Here is a 23,875-nt window from a genome sequence, read left to right on the forward strand (position 1 = left end):
AGATTGAGGAGACATAAGATACAAAAGTGTGAAAGTATTATTTTTCGTATAGAAAAATTCATTAGGAACCAATCTCTTACACTACTACATGGTGGCCTATTTGTGATGGTTCAGTGCAAACTATAGCCACGGAGCTAAATTCAGCCTGTTGCTTGTTTTTATAAATAAAATTTTATTGTAATGCAGTCATGTCTATTTATTTCTATATTGTCTATGGCTGTTTTCATGCTATAGTGCCTGGGCTAAGTAGTTGCTACAGAGATTATATGGTTTACAAAGTCTAAATTATTTACTATCTGGCGCTTTACAGAAAAAAAAAAAGAAAAATGTTTGCTAACCCATGATATTTAGGAAAGCTTGCACTGAACAAATCATTTAACAAAATTCTGGGCAAGGAGAATTTATTTACGATAGACTTCCTCTCATTGCTTTGGTAACTAGGACATGCTTAATCAAACTTGATATGTACCACTGGTATAGTACCACTATGTTAAATATGTTGCATACTGGGGTGCCTGGGTGGCTCAGTCGGTTAAGCAGCCGACTTCGGCTCAGGTCATGATCTCGTGGTCCGTGAGTTCGAGCCCCGCGTCGGGCTCTGTGCTGACAGCTCAGAGCCTGGAGCCTGTTTCAGATTCTGTGTCTCCCTCTCTCTCTGACCCTCCACATTCATGCTCTGTCTCTCTCTGTCTCAAAAATAAATAAACGTTAAAAAAAATATGTTGCATACTAATGTAACTCCTTCCTCCTCTTGGTGCCACATTTGTGTTTCTTTCCTCCGTATTTTCTTAACTTCTAAAAATCTATTTTTGCTGGATGGATATCTGCACAAATTCTCATACAATCTCTACATTTTATAAAAAAACACTAATTTTATTTGCATTCAAATGTTCACCTCTCTTCACAAAATTATATTTGTTTCACAGTAAGTCAGGTGGAACATTATCTTGTAGAAAACATTTTTTGGCAATTAAAGATAATGTGGTTTTTAATTTAATATAAGATAATTCAGCTCCAAAACTTTCTCTCCCTCTCTCTCTCTCTTTTAATCAAAGGACTGTTATTTAAACACTTAAAAATAAAATATTTGAGGAGTTAGCATAAAGATAGTAACAACACTAGAGCAATTAGACTTAAGTAGACCTAGGCTCAAATCCTGGCTATACCCATTTCAAGATATAGGCAAGTCATTAAATACTTAGGGTCTTCTTTTCTCACCTGTAATGCAGGAAAATATAATAAAATTTTGCATGATTAATATGAGAATTAAGTAAAAAATGGCATAGATATTTGTCTGTTTTGTTTACTGCTGCCTGGCACATAGTAGGTATCTTGATAGATAGATAGATTGATTGATAGATAGATAGATAGATAGATAGACAGATAGATAGACAGACACCTTGCAGTTTCATAGCATACATTAAGCATTCAGTAAAAATCAGTTTCTGCATCCTTTTTAGACATATCATAGTAGGCTTCTTTAGTCTTATTTATAAATAGTTATAAGTTAATTGGAGAGGGTAACTTTTTAACCTATCATGCTGCCAATCTGGTTGAGACAGGAGAAATTCTGGTTATATGCAATGCACACATGGGCTACTTCGAAGCCTGGCACAAAAAAAATCTCAGAAACATGTTTTTTGTGGAGATCTGTTTAACCTAAATTTTAGTACCTGGAGTTATGGTCCCATCTTTGTCAAGGAAAAACTGAATGTGCAGTGAATAGTAGGAACGTTGGAAAAAGATGTCTCTCTCTCTCAAGTATCTTAGTTCAGCTCTGTAGTCTATGAAAATTCACAACTTTAGGGTCTGGCAAAAAGATTATTTTGTTGATAAGCCTTCTAAGAAAGTTTGTATTTCTCATTGTGGACTTTTAAAATCATTTTTCATCAAATCAATAATATAAGCATAAATAGAAAAGAAGACACTGCTGATTTAAGAATCAGCAATATGTTTGGGGGCAACTGAGTGGCTCAGTCAGTTAAGTGGAAGACTTCGGCTCAGGTCATGATCTCACGGTTTATGGGTTTGAGCCTCATATCAGGTTCTGTGCTGACACCTCAGAGCCTGGAGCCTGCTTCAGATTCTACATCCCCCTCTCTCTCTGCCCACCCTCCCCCCCCCCCCGCAAAAAAATTAAAAAAAAAAGAAGCAACAATATATTTAAACACAGGTGCCATTATTAAGACTGAATTATGGAATAAATGGAATAAAGGGAAAAAAATGTGGGCTGCAGAATGGGGAGGTGGAGTTGGTTTGCCATTACAAGATAAGGTCAGTCCACTGACTGATGTTTAAAATAAGAAAAATTGCAAATAAGTGATTAGATCATTTCACTGACTAGCCTGCTGATGTATTCATTTGTTCATTAAACAACTATTTATTGACCATTTGTGTAATAGTTTTACATTAGTAAAAGTAATAGTTTTACATTAGACAATTAAAATAGACCAGGCCCTGTCCTCAGGGAGGATGCCTACATCAGATGGTTGGATTTGTCCTTTGTTACAGATCCCTTAAAAATTCATATTTATGAATGCCTTTCTCCTTTATTATGTACTGCCCTCACATTCATGTTGAAACCTTAACCCAAATGGGATGGTATTAGGAGGTGGGGCCTGAGGTAATTAGGTTTCGAAGAGATCATATGAGTGGAATCTCCTTGATGAGTTTATTGTCTTTATGAGAAAAGAGACTAGAGTTCCTCTCCCTCCCTCTCTCTCTCTCTCTCTCTCTCTCTCTCTCATTCTCTCTGCCTTAGGACACAGAAAGAAGATAGCCATCTGCAAACCAGAAAAAGAGCCCTCACAAAAACCTGACAATGCTGGCCCCTTAATCTTGGACTTCCCAGCCTCTAGAACTGTGAGAAATAAATTTCTGTTGTTTAAGCTGCTCACTCTGGTGTTTCGGTTATAGCAGCCCAAGCTAAGACACCCTTCAAAATAGTCCAAGATGTTTACTTTAATTTGATTTAATCTTCATAATAACATTGAGATGGAATACTGCAAGCAGAAAGAGGTAGAGGTCCCCCGAAAAAAGAAAGATTTAGCTCTCGTGACATAAGAAAAGTCATTTTAGGCCCCCAGCTATCTCTTAGCCTCTCTTAGGAGGCTAAGAACAAATAGCCACTATCTGGCCAGGTGATAGCCAAAACACACTCAAAAGTAAGGACTTACCTGACACACATTCTTGAGTTACCATAGTAGGATCTAAACCCCTTTGAATGCTCAGATACTGAACCAAGGAAAGCCAGAGAATTGATGATGCTGACCATTGCAGACCTTTGTGATTTAGACCTGGAGTTGATCACGTTAAGATGACTCTTGCCCCAATTCCATGCTGTATTCCCCATTGCACAAGCCTCTTCATAAATATGTATGTACCCTTAGCTTAAAACTTTCCCAATTTTGTTGTTTGGGGGGATGCTGTTTTGGAAAAGTTCCCCAGTGTTCTTTATTGGTTGCAAATAAAACCCTTCCTTTTCCTATTGTTTGGTTCAGAAGTGTCTTTTTAAAAATTTTATTATTATTATTACTTATTTATTTATATTTTAGAGAGAGTGTGTGAGCTGGGAGAGGGGTAGAAGGAGAGGGAGAGAATCTTAAGCAAGCTCTATGCTCAGCCTGGAGCCCAATGTAGGGCTCGATCTTACAACCTTAAGATCAGACCTGAGCAAACTAAGGGTCAGACACTCAACCGACTGAACCACCCAGGTGCCCCTTGTAGTGTCTTTTGGCTTGACATTCCCCAAGAGGTGAATCCAGTTTTGGGTAACAGGAATGCAGAGAGTTTAGTTTGTTTAGCGTCTCTCTTTTGATGAGCACTCTTTGAAGCAAATTATACATCTATGAGTTTTTAGTTCATCCCAGTGTCTCTGAGTTAGCCAGTTCTACTTAGTTAGAAGTGGAAATATCTCTACTATAAGGTGATGCTTTTGTTTTGAAATCCTTACCTTATCCACTCTACAGGATAACTGACATTTTATTCAACATTAGATTAGTAATTATTTAGGATTATGTGGCTTCAAGTATCAATTAGGGATGATAGTCAACTAAAAAAATACATTTTTGTCATTCACTTTGGCAATTAACATAGTTAAAATAAAATAAGATAAACTAAAATAAGTATATACTTTCTATTTTTTTTATAATCTAGGGGTGAAAGGTAATAGCAGAGCTGATAATAATTAGTAGTCATACAATTGTTATAATTAGTATCTTGCACACATTTAAAATATTGAAGAAGGGGAAAAACATGTATCTTTCTCCTGGTCCCTGAACCTTACTAAATTCTTCACAGCACATGGAGGGCAAGGGCATTAAATGCTTTTTTTGGTCCTCTAACATAGAGACTAGGAAACTGAAGGATCCCATGAAAGACTGCTTTTTTGCTACCTTTATTTTTGTTAGGACCTGCACCTCCACTTTATACATGCCTTAATGCAAGTCTTTCTTCTAAAGTTCAAAGAGTTAATAATTTCTCTGGAGTCTTCTAGCACAATAGGTAACATCTAAGGAGTGACCAGGCAAGGTCATCACGTGTGTTTCCAAGGACCACTGACTCTGGACACCTCCATGCCAAGAACTCCTGGCTCTAGGGCACAAGTGACTTATGAAGGACACCTGAGCACTCATTTTGTTTGGACCAGTTCCTAGAGGCTGAAAGGACACACCCACCAGACCACTGTCCTCAATAAAAACCCCAGCCTCCAAGCAAAGATGAGATTCTTTCCCCTTTCCTTTCTGAGTTTCTCAGACATTCCATCTGTTATACTCTATCACTTAGGCTTTCAATAAACTCTGCCCTTACTTCCTCTCAGTTTGTGTTTGATTTCTGTCTGCAAGAGGCCAAAGACCCTCTTGGCTGTTCCTGCAGAACCCCCTTTGCATTCTAGGCTGCATCAACATGACATAAAAGAATGTTCCATGCTTTAACCAGTTATACAACATTCAGCATTAAAGCGGTGGGCTGTTGTTGCTGTTGTTGTTGTTTAAATCAATTTGTTCTCTACAGTTTGCAACTAAAACTAATTCACCATTCAGTTGGGATTCATTTTCAATTCAATTTCTTGACCAAACTGCATTTTTACATTAAATTACATTCTTATGGATCTAAGTTGAGTGTGATTATAATGATTAATAAGGCCCTGTAACTTTATAAATTAATCATAATTGGCCAGAGTGATTGGGAAGGTAAATCCCATTATAGAGGATTGGATTTGAGAGAGTGGAGACAAGGCGGGTGGGTGAGGGGCTTTTACATTCTGTTACAGATGTTTTGTGGAAATATCCATTAACCTAGAGGGATTAGTATTTATTCATTTGTGAACTTGTTTTACTTAGCTCAAACCTTCAATTTTTTTTTTTTTTTGGTAATGAGTAAATGAATGAGTTAGTGAGTGACATAGCAATTTTCAAGTGCTGCTTAAGATAGCAAAATAGTAATAACAATCCTTTGAAATAGACTATAATTTCCTACTAGGAAGAATATTTTTTCTATTCAATTTTGAGTGTATATTATGTAAAGAAGAAGATTAAGAAAATGTTCTATGCTTTAGTCTAAGTATCTATGATTCTCATTCATATACACTATAGAATTTATAAACATGAAAAAAAATTCATTCTAGTACAATGTAATTAACCCCCATTTTATTTTCTTTTATTTAAAAATTTGTATTTAAAATGTTTATTCAGTTTTGAGACACAGAGAGAGACCGAGCATGAACGGTGCGGGGGGGGGGGGGGGGGGCGGGGAGTGCACCGGGCGGGGGGGTGGGGTGCAGAGAGAGAGAGAGAGGGAGACACAGAATCTGATGCAGGCTCCAGGCTCTGAACTGTCAGCACATAGTCTGACTCTGGTCTCAAACTCACGCATCGGTGAGATAATGACCTGAGCCCCAGTCGGTCACTTAACTGACTGAGCCACCCAATGCTCAATCAACTATTATTTTAAAGTGATTTTGACTTTATGAATTCATTACAAAATATCTATCTATCTACCTATCTCCAGAAAACATACATACTTTCCTTCCTACACCATTAAAAATCCACAAACAATCTTGTTTTTGTTCACTTTGGTAATGTAAATATATGGTAGAAGGCAACAAATAATCTTTTATTCTTCAAATTGCCTTTAGTGCTCCTCTACTATGTTTGATACTAAGTTGTAGACACATAAAGTGGATGTTGTTTTTATGTTTAAATTTGACTGGACTAAGGGATACCCAGATAGCTGGTAAAATGTCATTTCTCAGTGTGTCTGTGATGGTGTCTATTAAGAGATTAAAATTTGAATTAGTAGACCAAATAAAGAATATCACTCTAACTGATGTAAGTAGGACTCAGTAATCCCTTGAGGGACTGAAGGGACAAAAAGATAGGAGAAAGGATGAATTCACTCTCTTTGTTTCAGATGGGACATCCATCTTCTCCTGGCTTTGGACTTCAGGTGTTCTTGGTTCTCATGCCCTTTGAAATTGGATGGGGACTTACACCATTGACTCCCTTTTGATTTTCAGGCTTTTAGGCTCAGAAAAAAATCACATAACCAACATTGCTAGCTATCCAACTTGTAGAAGGCAGATGATGGGACTTCTTGGCTTTCTTAACCAGGTAAGCCAATTCCTATAATAAGTCTCCTCATATGTGTGTGTGTGTGTGTGTGTGTGTGTGTGTGTGTGTGTATTATACATTCATATACTTATATCTTCTATTGTTTTTTTTTCCTCTAGATAACCCTGACCAATAGCATGGGGATGTGATATCTAGGCATTCGGGCTAGGTCTTTACTTTCAAAAGCATTGGGCAAGTCAATCAGACAGCTCTACTCCCTAGAGTGCTTGAACCTCTTGCTTGACAAGAAAAGAAATGTAGTAGTTGGGATACTTTTGGTTGCAAGTAAGAAAACAAACAAATAAATGCAGTAGTAGCTACAAACTCTTAAATTTACTTACTATAGGAAAAATGTTGTTTGACAAAATTAGAATAGCTTCAGTCATTGTAAGCATTTTAGCTTAATCTCTTTCAAGTACTCTCAGTTCTGCCTTGTGCTGCCTTAGGTTCTTAGGATTGTAATAACAAAGTTAACACAAAATAAATTTATTTTCTCACTGTTTTGGAGGCTAGAAGTCTAAAATCAATCCTGAAGACTCTAGAATCCATCTCATGCCTTTCTCTTAGCTTCTTGTGTTGCTGGCAATCCTTAATGTTCTAATCCCTGCCTCCACTGTATGTGGCTTTCTCTTTGTGTGTGTCTCTCTTCCCTTTCTGATAATGACACCAGTCACATTAGATAAAGGCATTCAACATAAACCTGTTGAGCATTCTTGTCTTTGTTTAGTTCTCTAAACAATGGATATTTTTCGAAAGATGCACAGAAAGGCTTACCAGGACATCATAAACTAGCTTGAATAAAGTACAGTAAGGTGAAGGAAAGAGGTCAAATGACCACTGCTTTGGTCAATCGCAAAGTCTAGCTATAACCTGCTGGAGTATCACTCTTCAACAGTGAAATGAGCACCCTTGCCAAAGATCAAGGGGTATATGAACAATGAGAAAGTTAAGATTGGAAACCTTTTTCATTTTAGCCTACTGATGTTATGTAATCAACCTTACATATTTTGGCTTCACGTTGCGGTTCATTGATTTGTCTTGGGTGTAGCATGTTAAAAATATTAAAACTATGTGGGGAACCTGAGTGGCTGAGTAGGTTGAGCATCAGACACTTGGTTTTGGCTCAGGTCATGATCCCAGGGTCACAATCCCAGTGTCATGGGATATAGAGCCCCACCTCAGGCTCTGCACTGTGGAACATGCTTAAAATTATCTCTCTTTCCCTATGCCCCCTCCCCTGCTCTCTCTCTCTCTTTCAAATCAATCAATCAATCAATCAGTCAATCAATCTATGGAACAGAGAAAACTCCTCAACCTGGTTGTCAATTTTTATTTCTAGGTAGGTTAAAAAGCAAGTAGAGTTGTTGCAAGGTGCTTTTCTAGGGTGGTTACAAGGAATCTAACAGAGGGAAAGATAGGGTACCAGTAAAGAACAAATGATGACAGAGATAGAGGGAGAAAATAGCTCCAAATATCCAGTGTAGAGTGAGAGCTCAAATATTTTTTTGTGATAGAAGTTAGATGGTCCCAGTAACACTTTAACATCAGAACCTGTCGGACAACGGGTAGAGTTATTTCAGAAAGAATGGACGGTTCAAAAGAAGGGTGACTGCTGAGTGAAGATTGTCAAATACTGGTCAGAAATAAAACTAAAAAATATTACCTAATATTTCTTATGATTTCATGTATTGTGTTTTTTTCTGCTTTAGTTTCCTTTTTAATTTTATAAAAAATCTTTAAGTCTATGCTATAGATCACTTGAATTTCTTTGTAAAGCAATGACCTAACATGCTAATAAAATAATTTTTCTAAGTTTATTATTTTGAGAGAGAGAGAAAGAGAGACAGAGAGAACACACGTGTACAGAAGGGGCAGAGAGAGAGAGAATCTCAAGCAGGCTCTGCACTGTCAGAGCAGAGCCCAATGTGGGGCTCGAACTCATGAACCATGACATTATGATCTGAGTTGAAATCCAGAGTCGGATGCTTAACCAAATGAGCCACCCAGGCGCCACTAACATAACTCTTTTTGATGGCCCCCAAAACTGACCTGTACTTATATACATGGTGCACTTTACCAATATTAAGAAGTATTTTTTTCTTGCAAAGATTAAACAAACAGATCATATTTCTTACTTTTCTGTTTTAATAATTGAATTATGAGAAGCCAAAATGAACTGATATGTTGGAATATCAGCGCCACATTTGATACAATGCTAAAGACAATTTTACTTGCCAAATTAATATGGTTGGTTCTGAGTCCTACCACATGGATGATAAACACGTGGCAGTATTATAAACAAAAGATAATGATAAATGGCAGTGTATCAGGAAGAAGATATAGAGATGTTAAATGAAATGTCACTGAAGTCATTGCTGACCAGAATGACTTAACTGCACAGTCTGGTACATGAAGAGAACAATACAATGAGTGGAATTAACAGGCATCCAAAAAGTTTCTTTTCTGTGATACAAGAGTGACTACGGAAACAAGCAGAAGAGCAAGAGGGATTCATAATCTCAGAAGGACCTAGTTTCTGTATTCTTCACAAAAAAAGTGCAAAAAAGGTATAATTCCAAAAGACAAAAAGAAATTATGTTACAGCCCAATTTTTAATACAAACTGAAAGTATGCAATTCACATAAATGAACATAAGGTATTTTACAGAGCTCCAACATATAGTAAACATTGAAAACACATTACATGTTTATGTTATTATAATCAAAAGGTCATTGCTATGTTGGAAACAAAATTACATATGATTTTCTAAGTGAAGAAACATGAGTTTTACTATCTTTTTTGTCCTACAGGTACCTGTATTTCCCTAAGTCTCACCAAGCCACACTTGATTAAGAAGCTCAACCTAGCAGATAAACTATAACATGCCATCTATTTTGAAACCATACTTTTTAAAGAGGGATATGTTTTAGGTCTTTTGGGGGGGAAACATTGTGGCATATAGAAAGAGAGATATATATTCATTCACCATTTAACAAATATTTACGGTAATTTACTTTGGTCACAGAGCAAGACAAAAACAGAGATGGTCCCTGTTCCCACAAAGCTTACAGGCTCAGAGGACAAACAGTGCTGAGCTTCACTTCCAACCCTGCCATTGTTTTTGGTAAATTTTAGCCAGGTATTGAAATAGTTTCTTTTTGATATATGAAGTAGGGCTAAGAGTACTTACCCTAAATGGTGGCTATAAGGATTTAATGAAATAAAATGCAAAATTCTCAGGTCTATATTTTTCACATAGTAGGCATTCTCTTTGCTTTCTTTTTCAAACATAGTGCCAGTTAAATAATGTGACAGGCACAGAATCCCATGAGCACAAAAGAAACCAAATAAAATCTTGACTATTCCTAATAATAATTGAGGTGACAAGACACATTGTTGACAATTTAATTTTTTTTAATCAGGGATTGATATTTTGAAGAGTATTAAATTCTTAGATAAGTAAACTTCTAAATTAAAGAATGAAATTATTCATACATAGAATTGAGTTCAACTGCTGAAATCTTCAGATCCATGTATGAAAGGTGTCTATTCACTAGACTGTAGTATGAACTTTGCAATTTTCATCAAATCGTGGAATTTAGGTATAGTAAGTCCTATGTATAACTTGTTCTGTGTGTGTGTGTGTGTGTGTGATTTTTAATTGGCCTCATTTGCAAGAGTATGAACTAAGATCAAGTTTTGACTATGTTCTTAGGAACCATGAGATGTTTAACATTCCACATGCAAATAGTCTGTGTTCCTGGCCTTTTATATAACGGCATAATGTTAATGACCAAGTTGCACATCACTCACTTACATAGGTGCATGCCCAGTAGAGCTATAGTAATTATCCTTGGTCTGAATGGATGTATTTCTCATGATCTTTTTTTTTTTTAATTTTCTCTTAAAGTCTATGCAAAAATATTGTAACGTCAGTATTTTAAATTGGCTATACCCAAGGTGAAATTACAAACTGCAATGTGAAAGCTAGTCAATTTAGACTGTATTAGGTAAGTCAGAAGCTTAAAATGAAAAAAAAAAGATACATCACCTATATTTATCTTCCATCTGCTCAGAAACTGTTCAGATTGCCAACACACTGATGCATCATTTACTTATAATAATGTGTTAATCACAATAATGAGCAATCAATTTTCAGATGTTAAATGAACACTCAGAATAGGAAACCCTGTCATTTAGAAGGCCAGTTAATGAGAGCAAGGTGGAAAAATTGCTTGATTAGGCAGTTGACTTTCTTAATACAAATGTTTGTGTCACCATGAATTTAGAGTCTGCTAAACAATTGAGCTTCTTTATGCTGATTTTCAGCAAATTAAAGAGAACAGACTGTTTTGAAGAGGGATCTTCAAGTACAACTGCTTCATTGAGAACTTCCTGAGAAGTATTTATTTCATGGCTTCTCCCACATAACAGATTTTGCTTGCTTACAAACTGTAACCAAGTTTCTTATCATATAAATAGTCCATGGTCTAGTGCAGCAGTTGCCAGTTAGCTTCTACTATTTAATAGGTTGAAATAAATCAAAAGAAAAATAATATTGGTGACAGATGACAATAAGAAATTCAAATTTCAGTGTCTATAAATGGAGTTTTATTGTGCCACAGCTAAATGCATTCATTTGCATATTGTCTATAGAGGTTTTTGTGCTACATTGGCAGAGTTGAGTTCAAAGTTGGTTCAATTGGCAGAGCTGAAAATGTTTACTATTTGACTCTTTAGTTAACAAGCTGGTCAACCCCAGGTCTAGAAGTTATAAGAGTGTAAGTACTATGGAGACAGGAGTGAAGTGCAACATAGAATTTCTACTCTTTATTCTTCCAGTAGCTGAAATGGAGCAAAACAATTTTCTGCACATCTGCCAGGTTACCTTACAATTTTGACCTAATATTTAATACCTTCTTTAATTTGATTCTGCTCTAAAAGAAATAGTCTCAATCTTCCATTGGTTAATGTTCAGTTTTTACTTATCTACAATCCAGAATTCTCAATTCAATTGGAAACAATAGACTGAGTTGTATTTGAGTATTGTGCTTGGATATTTTGAATACAAAAGGAGGCTCATCTATGTAAGAACAAATTTATGTCTCATTGTAACCCATTATGTCATGTTGCTACTTTATATGCTCGATGGTAAGACATGCTCTCCAGGTCTTTCATGTTAGGGTATCTAACCTGAGATACCACATGCATTCTCACCTAGCATGCCCAACATATAAATTAATCTCACTATCCTCACCATATTTATTAAGACAATTGTGACAAATATAACAATAAAATTAATAAAAAAAACCACAAAGTTTATTGAATACCATTTTGACCTAGGTCTGTTTTAAATACTTTGTATGTATTAACACATTTGATCCTCACAATAATCCTGTGATCTATCTACTATTTTTCTCCATTTTACTGATAAGCAAATAGAGGCAAAAAAGATTTCATAAGTTGTAATTCAGTTCAGACCCCTCTATTTCCAAGCTTTATGAAATTCAAGACCTCTGAAGTAAAACCTGAAATAATTTTGGAGAAGTGTCCTGATCACAGTGTTACTGTCTGCAGCTGGCCAATCTCCCTTTATCCCTTAACTTTAATGTATTGGAATGCAGAGATTAAATCAGGATATCTTTAGGTTAATCTGTTGAAAACTATTTTATTGTTGCTTTATAGGTGAGACCATCCAAACTTCATAGAAACTAAATGCTTTAGTTCCTCATGACATTGAAAAAGGAGGATATATCAGATGCACTCCTGTCCACAGAGTTTTGAATGACTTAGTAATGAGCCTTTGTTAGTGATTCAATAGTATCACACTGCTGATGTGAATAGTTTGACACTTTTCCTGTATCTGAGCAAAGTGGGACAATCTTGTGGAATATAGTTCACTTGCATAATGTTCCCTCCAAGAAAAAATCTACATGGTTATGCAAACACTACATATGCTTAGAAGGCAGATGCATTATGCATGTCTATTTAAAAGATTCAATTATTGGCATATTAATGTCTTCTTTTTTTCTGCCCTCAGTATTCTTTCCAGCCTCTCTCCTTACCCTCATACCCTCAATCCAACACAGGTGGCCAGACATTTGGATTTTCCTGTCTCAGGTGAAAGCTGTTATTCAGGGATCAAAAACAGAAGACACTCAGGGGTGGCTGTGTGGCTCAGTTGGTTAAGTGACTAGCTCTTGATTTTGGCTCAGGTCATGATTTCACAGTTTGTTAGTTGAAGCTCTGCATCAGGCTATGTGCTGACAGTGTAAAGCCTGCTTGAGACTCTTTCTCTCCCTCTCTCTCTGCCTTTTTCTCCCTCTCAAAATAAGTAAATAAACATATAAAAAATAAAAAAAAAAAAAAACAGACGATACTCAGAGGCATTCTGCCTTCCTGTCAGTAATGAGGGAGAGGTGAGCCATTTGATTCAAGAGAGAGTGAACTGAAAACTCCCTGAGCCTAGAAAAGAGACTAAGGCCCTAGAAGTTGCTTAGTGGGGGTTCCATTTCTCTGTAGGAGCTCCAGAGAGGTGATTGGAGCTCAGAGGAAAATGGCACGGCTGTAGGCAGACCTAGGTACACAAACCCAGCGAAGATGTCTGTACGTGGAGCAGAAAATAGGAACAGTCCAGTTGTTGACTATCTAGGACCTATCTTGGCTCAGACAGTGTATTGTTCAGTGGTGACCATGATGACCGAAGACTAGAGCCCCTTCTTCCTTTTTTTTCTAATTTTTTTGAATGAGAGAGAGAGAGAGAGAGAGAGAGAGAGAGAGGAGGGGGAGGGGCAGAGAGAGAGAGGGAGAGAGAATCCTAAGCAGGCTTCACACTGCCAGCATGGAGCCTGACACAGGGCTAGAACCCATGAACTGTGAGATCATGACCTGAGCCAAAACCAAGAGTCAGATGCTCAACTGACTGACCCCATCCAGGTGCCCCCCCCCTTCTTTCTTTTGTCAAACACTACTTAGGCCTCTTTGGTTTGGGGGCAATATAAGGAAGGAACTAGTTCTTCAGGTAATTCCCAAGAAGAAATTTTCCTCTATTGTAGCAGGAAACAGGCTTATAGTTGGAGCTACTTTGATTTAAATAAAATAAATAAATGTGTCATCTCTTGCACACCTGAGATTGAGGGACAAAATTCATAGCCATTATATGTGTACATACCTACAGAACAAATTCTTCTTGTGAATATCCTCACCTGTGTGCCTTTATGTCATTTTCCCCTTGAGTCATATAAAACAATACCTAAGTGAGAATGAAAAGGATTATCCATTTACAAACACATAAACTCTTACTTTAATTTCTCAGTATGCTACCTAAAAAATGGCACCTTGGCCTCATCTAAAAAGAGCAATAGTATGTGCCTCAATTATTATTTTTCACATGTATTTCCATTAGTTTTAGACATGTTCCCTGAGGCTTTTCTTCTGCCCCATTGTTTTGTTTTGATTTTTTTTTCCCTCAATATGGATGAAGACTAGAATGTTTGGGTTCTTAATCTATCTTCCCAATAGAGTCATAGAACAGCCTCTGGCAGCCATTTAATTTCCTTCCACTGAAGTGCAGCAGTCGGAAATACCCACCAAGCCCTCTCAGAGCGTATTTGGTATTTCTACTTAATTGTTATTGGTGACGAATTTGAGATTCTTTAATGAAAACTTCTATTGTAGGGCAATATGCTGCAATTTAATTTGGAACTATTACCATAGTTCAGAAGGACATGCAGACATCAAGCTTTATATTAAATAACATTCTTTGTGAGGTAAATAACTAAGAACTGTGAACACAAGTGGAACATTACAGATTCCATTCAGATGAAGCCAAATGGCCTATTCTACAAGGTGTAAAAGAATTTAACTAACCATAAGCCTATGTATTGCAGAGAGAGAAAATGTTATCTTCTCTGCTGTTAATGACATTTCTTTAATAACATACTATATTTTAGAGTAGACTTAAATATAGTATTTTATTTTCTCACCTTCTCTTATGTTGAAGTTTGGTTTAGTTTATAAATTACTTTTATTTCACTCAGGGCCTCTGACTGTTGGGCAACAATATATATACATATATGAGACATTGTGTTTGTTTGTTTTTTTCCCTTTCTAGGGGTCCACTACTGTACAATAAAGAATTTCAATTTTTACTTAAACAACCACTAGTGGTGGTATTTAGAAAAAACATTAAGTGGCCTAATATCATTTTAGGGAAGTCATATTTTGGTCATGCTTTAGATAGAACATGGTATTTGAATACCATTAATAAATCCTTGATTCTTTTTGTAAACAGAAAGTTAGAATAAAGTAGACTGAGCTGCATACAATATGATCTTCTTAACAACAACAACAAAATCAATATGACTGATCATTGACATCTTGTGAACCATAGAGAAAGGTCTTCTTTGAAAATAGGGAAAAATCAATAAGTGCCAGCAAGATGTGATGTGAGGCATATTTGAAAGGCCCTGATGTATATATGCCCCAATGACAGTGTGACGGTGTCAGAAATACTTCCACTAGTAACAGTTTCCTTGAGCTCTCTGTCCTTACCTTGTTTATATTTATTTATTTTTTAATTAAATTGTTCTTGGGCATATGAAATAATTAATTTAATTGGCCATAACTTGAAGGTGGATTTTGTCATTGTCTTAGGATCTGAATAGATAGGAGTGATAGGTCTTCTGTCAAATGTAAAAGCTTTGAAAGCTACCTGAGGACTAGTAGGTGATTAGAGAAGAAAAGGCAAATGTCATCTGCTCTACAGTTCCCTTAGGAGTTCTTCTGTCCATAGGTTTCTTTGTGTCCTGATTATACTATTAGGTTTCTGCATGGTATGTATGTATGTATGTATGTATGTATGTATTTACTTGAGATGCTTTGAGGATATTGAACACTGCATATCTTGAAAATATGGTGGTCTGGAGGTCAATATTTCCCCCACCCTATACCCCAGGGCTTATTTATTTTATATTTAGTGTTCCTCACTCTTTATGAACCAAATTACAATCAATTTGTCAATATATTTTATGACGAAAAGGTTTTGTTTCACTCATAGAGACAAGATAGTAAAGTGTTACAGCACTCTAGAACAGAGTGCTTTGGAATAAAATAAAATAAAATAAAAAATGGCTCTTTTGTTTTCTAGCTCTGTGACCTTGGTAAGTTATTTCATTTCTCTGCCTTTTTATCCAGAAATGAAAAAAAGAAAACGTTAAATTAAATTAAGTGAGGATTGTTAATACTACCTACCTAACATGGTTGTTGGTAAGATTCGACTGTCTATGTGTCTATGTGTATCAGTTAGGATATTACCTGACACACAATTAGGGCTAAATAAATATTGTTATTGTTTATTATTATTTACTCTACAAATATTCATTAAGCATGTATTATGTGTCAGAAATGTAGTGTCCTTGGCACTAAAGATACAACAGCAAAAGCAAGAAAAAAAAAAACTGTATCCATAACGCATACATCTTGAGTTATAAGCTCAGCTACTATCATTGCCCATTACTCCTTAAAGCAAGGAGAGAAGACTACTACCCATTGTCAAACTGGCTAAAGAATGCAAATGGTAGAAGATGCTACAAAATTTGTGTTTTGCTTTGGAAGATTCATTTTATTGATTTTAGTATATGTGTGACCAAAAGCTAACACATAACAGCTAAAATAATTAAGAGTAAGAGTTTGCTACATACTCATTCTAATTTTTTTTAATGTTTTTATTTATTTTTGAGAGAGAGACAGAGAATGAGCAGGGAAGGGGCAGAGAGAGAGGGAGACACAGAATCCGAAGCAGGCTCCAGGCTCCAAGCTGTCAGCATAGAGCCCAATGCAGGGCTCGAACTCACACACTGTGAGATCATGAGCTGAGCCTAAGTCGGATGCTCAACCAACTGAGCCACCCAGGTGCCCTGCTACATACTCATTCTAAGTAAAAGTATACATTGTTACTTATTGCTTTTCAGAAAACATATCCTAGTTTTCACTGGGTTATTGACATCTCTTTTTTATCATGACAAGTTTCCTTAAACCTTCAAAAACACATACCATATGACATTATTTTCAGTAGTCAGTCTAATGGAAGTTTATCCATTCTACTGAACCAGGAAGAGACTTAAGAATTAAATAATCCAAACACCAATTAAGATCAAATAAATCAAGTAATTTTATCAGTATTTCATAGGGAGAAATAATACCCTTAAAATATTACTGTACAATCCTCATTGCTTGGAAATTATTTCAATTCTTCCTTCTTTCCTCATTTTCTCCTTCCTCCCTCCTTCCTTCCTTTCCTTTCTTCTTTCCTTCCATAGCTGTTATTCACATTTGTCCTCAGTAAAATCAGAGAATAATTTTGGATAACCCAAATTATCTCAAATGACTCTTTCAACTACTCCTCTTCAGGAAACGGATTGACATCTTTAACCTTCCTTAATAGGTTAGTAGGAGAAAGCATAATTTTGAAGTAATTGGATCAGATGATTTATTTAGCAAAACAAAAAAATTATAGAATTTTATAGTTGAAACAGGCAATACAGATCAGCAAAGACAGCAGCCTTCAAGTTTTTTTTTTTTTAGCTGTGTTAATTCTTTTTTCAAATGAAAATTTATTCAGAAGTCCAAAGTGTAAAACAGATAAAAGGAGAGATGCTCTGATTGAAATGAGGTGCAAGCCCTGGAGCTCAACTCCTGTGGTGATGGCAATGGAATTCACTGCAAGTCAAGAATCCCTAGTTTAAATATCCCTGACCAAATTCAAGTCCTTCATTTCACATTTGAAGAAATTTAGGTCTGAAAAGGTAAAGATATTTAAGGCCAGAGATGCAAGTATAAACCGGACCAGGAGTAGAACCAAAGTGTGCAAACAGATATTCAAGCTGTTTTCCTTTATATTAGAAAATAGTATTTTGGACTATAATTACATTGAAGGTTAAACTAGGTATATACATACTACTACTCCAATAGCAAGGTCACCTTTTCAGTAGTGCATGTGGGCTGGGAGATATTGTTACAACCTCTTTGGAAAATAAAAGCTGCCACAATCCTTCTTCTGACCACAAGAGTTCACATTCCTGCACCACGAAAAATACAGTTATCCCCTCTGATGCATATCCAAATATCACCCCATTGCTGCATCAGTTTAAAGACCATGATCTCATCAAAACCAGGTTCATGTACATAAGAAGCATTAATTTCTAAAGGAATCTCCATACCGGTTTTGGTGGTGACTATACCAGTTCCAACAACACTGTACAAGGGTTCCCTTTTTCCTTCACATGCTCACCAGGCTTGTTGCCTTTTGTCTTTTTGATGATATTCATCCTAATAAATGTGAAATAATATCTCATTGGGGTTTTGACTTACATTCCCCTGATGTTGTCAGGAAGATTATTCCCTATGTTTTCTTACAGAATTTTTACTATTCCAGGTCTTACATTCAAGTCTTTAATCCATTTTGAGTTGATTTATGTGTATGATTAACACAGGGGTCTATTTCCATTCTTTTGCACATGGATATTCAGTTTTCCCAACACCATTTATTAAAGAGATCTTCCTTTCCCCATTCTATTTTTAAAAAATTTTTGTTAACATTTATTTTTAAGACAGAGAGAGGCAGAGCATGAATGTGGGAGGGTCAGAGAGAGAGGGGGAGACACAGAATCTGAAACAGGTTACAGGCTCTGCGCTGTCAGCACGTAGCCCAACGCAGGGCTCAACTTACAGACCGCAAGATCATGACCTGAGCCGAACTCTGATGCTCAACCGCTCAACCGACTGAGCCACCCAGGAGCCCCTCTCCCCCATTCTATATTCTTGGCACCTCTGTCAAAAATTAATTCACTACACTTGCATGGGTTTATTATTTCTGAGCTCTCAATTCTGTTCCATCAATGTATTTTTATAGCTCATTATCTGTTTTTATGCCCATACCATACTGTTTGGCTTTTACTGTAGCTTTGTAATACTATTTGAAAGCAGGAAGGATGATGTCTTTAGCTTTGTCCTTTCTCAAGATTGCTTTAGCTTTCAGGTTCTTTGGTTTTGTAAAATATTTGGATTTTACTTTTCTATTTCTGTGAAAACTGCCATTGGAATTTTGGTAGGAATTGCACTGAATCTGTGTTGTCTCAGTCACCTCATGTGTAGGAGTCACTCAATTAGTTTCTGGGTTTCTCTTAGAGACAATTGATCTGTGTATAGATGTGGATTTGGTGCCTCCATGGGAGGTGGGGAATTCAGGATCCTCCAAGATTCCATCTCAGTGACATCATTCCTCTTAAGCTTTTTTTTTTCCCCCAGTTTATTGACAGCAGCTAGATGTTAAGCATATCATGCAACATTTTACTTGGAAATCTCAACTAAATCATAGAATTCATTAGGTTTTTTTTCTATTTTTTATATTTTCCAGGAAATAGTGTTATTTATTTATTTATTTATTTATTTATTGTCATTATATAAGTCTTTTATTCTCCATCATTCACTTTCATTTTCCTTGCTTTCCTGTGAGCCTTCAAAGATACATTGCTCAGGGTTCTTTAGGTTTCTACTAACAGCCTCAAGGATTTTCAGATTTTGTTCATCATCCTTTCCCAAAAGGAATACCACATTTAGGTTTTATATAGCAGCATCCCCCTAATCTGTCTATAACAGATTCATTAAAATGTATCCCAAGGGGCACCTGGGTGGCTCAGTCAGTTAAGCGTCAGACTTTGGCTCAGGTCATGATCTCACGGTTCGTGAGTTCGAACCCCACATCGGGTTCTGTACTGACACCTCAGAGCCTGGAGCCTGCTTCAGATTCTGTGTCCCCCTCTCTCTCTGAACCTCCCTTGCTCACTCTCTCTCTCTCTCAAAAGTAAACAAACAAACAAAAAAACGTATCCCAAAGTTGGTAAGGTGTACCAACAACAATCATTTATTATTAGTTTCCTCTTGGCTTTGGGAACTGACTCTGCTTAGCCAGGCAGCTCTCCTTAGGACCTCTCATGCAGTTGTCATCAGATAATGGCTTGGTCGTGAGTCATCTTTAAAGCTTTCTTACATATCTGCCAGGTTATGATAGCTTTGCCCAGAACCTGCCTCATCTCACAATATGGCATGGGCTTTCTTGCATTATAGTGACTAGATTCTAAAAGCAAGTTCCACAAGAAAGAAACAGGCAGAAGTCTTAGTGCCTGTATGACCTAGAATCAGAAATCACATATCATTTCTGCTATACTCTTATCAGTTAACGGTATAACAACATTCCACCTAGATTCAAGGAGAAAGAAGATCAGCTTCTTTTGTAGATGGAGAAGTAGTAATGTCACATAGTAAAAATAAAAAGTCCATGAGTGATAGAAGATTGTATTACACAGGCCTTTAAAATAATATCTGTCACAAACAATGTACCATAAAACATCAGCTGTAATGTTTCAAATGCCAACAGGAAAACATAAAGAAAAAAAATAAAATAATGATATTACATTATTTCATATTAAATGGATGAAAACAGCTTAATGTGTTTATTAAAAAATAAATAAATAAAATATTTCCCACCATAGAGATACTATTTGAAAAATTTGACTGTTTCAATGCTTTGGTATTTGAAAATAGACAGATCCAACAAAATGTATGATAGTTGCTGCTAGGAGAAAGTAAATATTTCACAATAAATGATATGAGTCATACTCAGTAGGACAAATAAATATGTCAGACTCTCTTACAGAGATAAAACAGTCTGAATATGAAAAGAATAACTTTTGTACTAAATTCTAAGATACAGTAATGTGATAAAACATAATATCTGAAAAACTTAAGTTTTATCACTTTTAATCCTCTTTAAGAGGTCTTCCTATTTTTTTTTATTCCAGAGAGTTTATTGTAAGATAAAGTATATTAAAATAAAGGAAGACCTAATTACTTTAAATATTGTAGCTGCTTTTGGGCAGCAACTCAACATGCTTTCAAGTTGGGAAAATTTTCTCACTCTTTCTTATAGGAGAGGAAAATGGGGCTAGATTACAGGCTTTTAAGACTGTTGGCATCATATCAGGAATTACTTAAGTCATAATTATATGAGGTTCAAGCGGATGGTCACCTCAGAGAATGCTTTTTCTTAGCTCCCTTCTTTTATCAAGTCACAGTTACCTCTCTATTTATATATCCCTCCCGTGCTGTTCTTTTGAATTTAAAGAATTCCTTGAAAGAAAAATATTTATTGCATGTCTAATATATGCTAAGCATTATGCAGGTCTAACATGGTATCTGATATTTTCCTTTATAATCCCCTCTGGTATAAATAATGTCATCATCATTTTGTCTTAGAATCTGTTTGTTCATTGCTTAATCCTGTCCAAAAATTACTTTCATTGAATACTCCAGACATGTGAAAGCATGGAATAGCATATAATGACCACATGTGTACCTATCACCTGGCTTAAATATTTCAAATAAAATTTATTTAAGTCCTCTGTGTAGCTTTCCATGATCCCATTTCTCTCCTTATCATCCAAGAAGTAATCATTATGAATTATATTACTTCTACCCATGAAAGCATTTTTATATTATTTTGCATATTTTAAAATGTAAAAGTTACTGTCATATGTTCTGCAACATTTTTTTCCAAAATTGCTTTTACTTTTAACCACATTGATGCAGAAGGGGTTTATTTATATTTATTATACAGTGACAGCTGTATAATATTCATTAAATTTACCCACTCTTTTTTTTCTTGTAATAGATATTTATATCATTTAAAATTTTTACCATGTACAAACCATGTTGCAATGAATATTTTAGGTATTATTTATTGGCTTTGCTATTCTCTCAAAGTATAAATCATTATTCTTCATTAAATATTTACCCTATATATTATAATTAATATGAAAATACTATTCATTAGTAAACCATATAGTGCTCTATGATTAGCTTTCTCTTCCTTTACTACTTTCTCCCCCTCATGTTACTTTAGGATGAAGACGAGCAAGGCAGGGAAAGTATGCTTCCCAGTCTTTTATTTTATTGAATAATTTTTTTAAATGTAGTTTTAGAAGGATGTAAATAGCACTTTGATAAAAATTTAACTTATTAAAATAAAAAAATATGTGTCAAATAGAAGGTAAAGAAAGAGAGGTTTGAGTAACACGAGTAACTTGAATATTATACACTCTGTACTCAAATATATTCTAATATATTTCCATTGTATCTATTGAATACTAGATATACTCTACTTGACTCTAATATTTCCATTATATCTATTGAATATTAGATATACTCTACTTGACTCTAATATTTCCATTATAAAATAATATAAAATTCCTTAACTCTCTCTCTCCAACTCCCTACTCACTTATTTTTTATTTCTTATTTTTTTTTAATTTATTCTCAAGTTAGCTAACATACAGTATTATGAAGCCTTGGCTTCAGGATAGATTCCTGTGATTCATCACAGTATACAATACCTAGTGCTCATCCCAACAAGTGCCCTCCTAATGCCCATCACCCATTTATCCATGCCCATCAAACTTCAGTTTGTTTTCTGTATTTAAGAGTTTCTTATGGTTTGACTCCTTCTTTGTTTTTAATCTCATTTTTTCCATCCCTTCCCCTATGGTCATCTGTTAAATTTCTCAAATTCCACATATGAGTGAAATCATGTGATATCTGTATTTCTCTGACTGACTTATTTCGCTTAGCATAATATCCTCCAGTTTCCATCCACATTGTTGCAAATGGCAAGACTTCATTAGTTTTCATCACCAAGTACATTTATATTGTGTATATATATATCACATCTTCTTTATCCATTCCTTAGTTGATGGATATTTGGGCTCTTTCCATAATTTGGCTATTTGATAGCACTGCTATAAACATTGGAGTGCATGTGCCCCTTCGAATCAGCACCCCTGTATCCTTTGGATAAATTCCTAGTAGTGCAATTGCTGGGTCAAAGGGTAATTCTATTTTTAATTTTTTGAGGAGCCTCTACACTATTTTCCAGAGTGGCTACATCAGTTTGCATTCCCACTAACAGTGCAAGAGGATTCCCCTTCTCCACAACCTCGCCAACATCTGTTGTTTCCTGACTCGTTAATTTTAATCACTCTGAGGTGGTATCTCAATGTGGTTTTGATTTGTATTTCCCTCATGATGAAGGATGTTGAGCATCTTTTCATGTGTCTGTTTGCCATCTGGAAGTCTTCTTTAGAAAAATGCCTATTCATACCTTCTGCCCATTTTTTCACTGGCTTATTTGCTTTTTGGGCGTTGACCTACTAACTCCCTTTGCTTCCTTCTGATGTAGGGAGAATAATGGCTTCCTCAAATATGCAATCATTTAATCTCTGGAACCTGTAAATATGTTAGCTTTAAAACAAAGTCTTTGCAGGTGTGATTAAGGGTATGGACTGTTGAGATAGAGAGATTATTTTGGATTATTCAAGTGGGCTTAGTCTAATTACATAAACCCTTGAAATTGAGGAACCTTTCTGGCTGGATTGGAGAGGGAGAAAAGATGATTAAAAAAGGGTTGGAGAAAGTCAATGTTGCTGGTTATGAAGAAACTCAATATTACTTGCTGATGGGGCTCTGAACCAAAGAAAGGGATAACCTCTAGAAGCTGGAAAACACAAGGAAACAGATTCTCTTCTAGAGTGTCTAGCAAGGAACACAGCACTATCTACATCTTGATTTTAGCCCCAGTAAAACCTGTGTTCGGGTTGTGACTTTCAAAACTGTAAAAGAGTAAATTTATATTTCCTATGCTGCTAAATTTGTGGTAATTTGTTATAGCAGCAGGCACACACAAACACACACACATATTAATACCTTCATAGCTAAATTTCTTGAAAGACACATCTCTTGCTGCTGTCAACATTAATTCACATTGAATTTTCTCTTTAACCTACTCATTAGGCTTATATCCTCACCATGCTGGTAATTTGTAGATGTTTCAAAAACATCTTTAAATTCCTGTCTCTTAAATTTAATCATTTCCCAATTCTTATCTTAACTGCCCTCTTAGCAATATTTGATTCAGTTGATCATTTTTCCATTATTTAAACATGATATTATTTTAAATGTTTATTTATTTTGGAGAAAGAGAGAGGAAGAAGGGCAGAAAAAGGGGGAGGGAGGATCTGAAGCAGCTCTTCACTGATAGCAGAGAGACCAATGTGGGGCTCGAACTCATCGACAGTGAGATTATGACCTGAGCTGAAGTCAGACACTTAACAGATTGAGCCACCCAGGTGCTCTGAACATGGTATTATTTTAGA

This window comes from Prionailurus viverrinus, chromosome A3, assembly GCF_022837055.1.
Source record: "Prionailurus viverrinus isolate Anna chromosome A3, UM_Priviv_1.0, whole genome shotgun sequence".
Taxonomy (NCBI): Eukaryota; Metazoa; Chordata; class Mammalia; order Carnivora; family Felidae; genus Prionailurus; species Prionailurus viverrinus.